General features: G+C 42.2%; 1 pseudogene; it reads left to right on the forward strand.

Annotated features, from left to right (window-relative positions):
• Positions 1-251: 251 nt before the first annotated feature.
• LOC143582894 (aldehyde oxidase GLOX1 pseudogene) lies at positions 252-2,046 on the forward strand (annotated as a pseudogene).
• Positions 2,047-3,403: the final 1,357 nt, after the last annotated feature.

Below are 3,403 nucleotides of genomic sequence, written 5' to 3' on the forward strand. Positions count from 1 at the left end.
AGCCCATCCATCAGGTCACACTGATCTTTGAAAAAGTAATTTTCAAACTGATTTTTTAGCGTCAAAATTATATTAATCAACTAGAGACGACTAACAAGAAGCTAGACATTACTAAGCACCAACGATTAATCTATCTTATAACAGGAAATCATAAGAAATATTATATATATTTTTAACGACCAAAAGCTAGCCATCCGTGTACATGCCCATTAGCTAGCAAAAGGCCATCCACGCCCATAGTAAAGAAAAAAACAATAATGACCCGACCTAACACCAATTCAACCAAAACCACGCCAAAAATCTAATTAATTTAATTTACAAAAAGACAACATTTTATTGTAAGATATATAAACACCGCTATGTTAATGATCCTTGTGACAGACAGAGATACAAACATACCTCACAAGTTACATAGTCCCCACCATGTCTTCTTCACCTCATCTTATTATCTTCTTCTTCATCCTCTTCACCACCACATCATATGGCGGCAGCTGGTCACTCCTCCAGTCATCCATAGGCATCTCCGCCATGCACATGCAGCTCCTCCCCACCGATCGGGTCATAATTTACGACCGAACCGACTTCGGTACGTCCAACATCTCCCTCCCCAATGGCAAATGCCGAGAAGACCCAAACGACTACGCCTTAACGAAAGACTGCTCGGCTCATTCCGTCCAGTTCGACGTTGTGTCGAACTCCATTCGTCCATTAATGATTCTCACGGACGTTTGGTGCTCTTCAGGCGCGTTAATGCCCGATGGCAGCCTTGTCCAAACAGGTGGGTTTAACGACGGTGATCACGCCGTTCGGGTTTTTAACATTTCGTGTAGTAATTGTGATTGGGAGGAGATAGAGTCTGGTTTGGTTAATCGGAGATGGTATGCGAGTAATCACATACTACCCGACGGCCGCCAGATTGTGATTGGCGGCCGTCGTCAGTTTAATTATGAGTTTTACCCGAAGACGGCTGCGGCGGCCAAAGCTTATAGTTTGCCATTTTTAGTGGAGACGAATGATTTAAACGTTGAGAATAATTTATACCCTTTTGTGTTTTTTAACACTGATGGTAATTTGTTTGTTTTTGCAAATAGTCGGGCGGTTTTGTTTGATTATGTTAGAAACAAGGTTTTGAAGACGTACCCGGAAATTCCTGGCGGGGATCCCAGGAACTACCCGAGTACGGGCTCTGCTGTGCTACTTCCGTTGCGTGTGGTGCAACGGAAGGTAGCGGTGGTGGAGGTTTTGGTTTGTGGTGGGGCACCTAAAGGAGCATTTGTGAATGCACAAAATGGGAAGTTCGATGGAGCTTTGAATAGTTGTGGTAGGATTCGAATATCCGACCCAGATCCGAAATGGGTTACGGAGAGTATGCCTATGGGTAGAGTTATGGGTGATATGGTATTGCTACCAAACGGTGACGTTTTGATTATTAATGGTGCGTCAAATGGGACGGCCGGGTGGGAGTATGGGAGGAATCCGGTTTTGAACCCGTTAGTTTATCGACCGTCTAAACCGATCAGTAGTCGTTTTGAGGTGCAAAATCCGAGTACCATACCACGAATGTACCATTCGACTGCGGTTTTGGTTCGAGATGGTAGGGTTTTGGTTGGTGGGAGTAACCCTCATGTTTATTACAATTTTACAAACGTACTATTTCCAACTGAATTAAGTCTGGAGGCGTTTTCGCCTTCGTATTTGGATCCTAGTTTGTCTAGGATCCGACCCAAAATAACTTCACCCGTGACCCAGAACAAAATTCAATATGGCCAACAAATAGTTGTTAGGTTTATGGTTCAGACCTTGGTAGATCTGAACCGGATTTCAGTGACAATGGTTGCACCTTCGTTTAACACACACTCGTTCTCAATGAACCAAAGGTTGTTGGTTCTCGATGTCGGCAACACCACGAAGAGTGTTGGGAAAATGACATATGAAGTTAACATGGCAGCACCGGCGTCGGGGAACATTGCACCGGCCGGGTATTATATGCTATTTGTGGTTCATCAAGAAATCCCTAGTGAAGGGATTTGGGTTGTCATTCACTGACGAATCTTACATAGTGTGTATAGTCTTAAGTAAAGTATTTACATATTTATTTGGTTGTATATAGAAAAAGTTATTATAAAAATCATTTTTATTTATGAAAATTAGAGCACACAAAGTTGTCTCATTATCTATTTTCTTGACCCGGGAAAAGCGGGAGACGGTGTTCAAACCCGTACCGGTTTCTCCCATCTTTCCCGGACTCCACTCCGTATGCTTTCATGAGGTGCATTAATTTCGATACCAAATTCACCTTGAGAAACGGGAGAAATGCATATACAGTTGAAAGAGGTTGGAGATTTATTGTAATTTAGTACAACAGTACAACTTGCCAAAGGGTGATGTTAGAGATACCACCCAAAAATGAAAACACCCACCCACTACGCTGCTTATCGCCCGATCCGCCGCGAATCACCCCCTTTTGTCTTATTATGTCAACTGCTTTTGTCATATTATGTTTGTACCAAATACGCGGCTTAGTGATCGATCCACCGCTGATCGAGTACACGTCAACATCAGCAGATCAAATCCGTCATAACCCGTACGTAATACGCCGAGGATCGATCGATCCGCCGCTGATCAAGTCAATAATTTAATTTTGGCACATCAGTCTCCCTTTCTCTACATATATCATGCTCATTTCTCATTTTTCATTGTAGACAATATTTTTCGTTGATTAGATATAGAAAATACTTGTGTTTTGTGTTTGTTAAACTATAATGGATTTATATGATATTTTGTTTGGTGACGGGAACGACGAGCAGGCGGGCTACGCATACAACGATCAGCCGGAGCATTCGGGCTTGCCAGATTTGAATGAACTTCCCGACTTGAACCATGAGCCGGGGTATGGAAATATCGAGCAGTGCGACTTACCAAATCCTGACCAGGTTATTTAGTGTGTTTATATAAACTTTATATAGTACAACAACGCGTTAGTTATTTTTTAAATATTATATGTTGTCTTGCCAAAATATTTTTTATCAGGGGTATATCATATACGGCGGAAGTCACCCTTCGTGGCCGGAGGATAATAGGACATCGTCTAATACATATGAGGCCAGAGTCGAGGAGTCTTATGGTCAGTCTTCGCAGCAGTTACATGTAGACGGTCCGTATTACGGAACTCAGAATTCATACCAGTTACCTTTAGGAGAGCAACCATACATGTCAAGACCAGTCACGAGCAACGTCGTTGATGGCATTCAAGAGGGTCACCGCGAAGAAGGCGATGACGATGTTGATGATGATGATGATGATGATGATGATGATGATGGTGGTGATCGTTTCATATGGGAGACGTCATTTTCTTATGTAACTAATAATGTATGACCTATTTTTTTTTAAAAAAAAATATTAT

Source organism: Bidens hawaiensis, unplaced genomic scaffold (assembly GCF_021521415.1).
Source record: "Bidens hawaiensis isolate Kalapana, Puna unplaced genomic scaffold, B.hawaiensis_p1.1 tig00032043_1, whole genome shotgun sequence".
NCBI lineage: Eukaryota > Viridiplantae > Streptophyta > Magnoliopsida > Asterales > Asteraceae > Bidens > Bidens hawaiensis.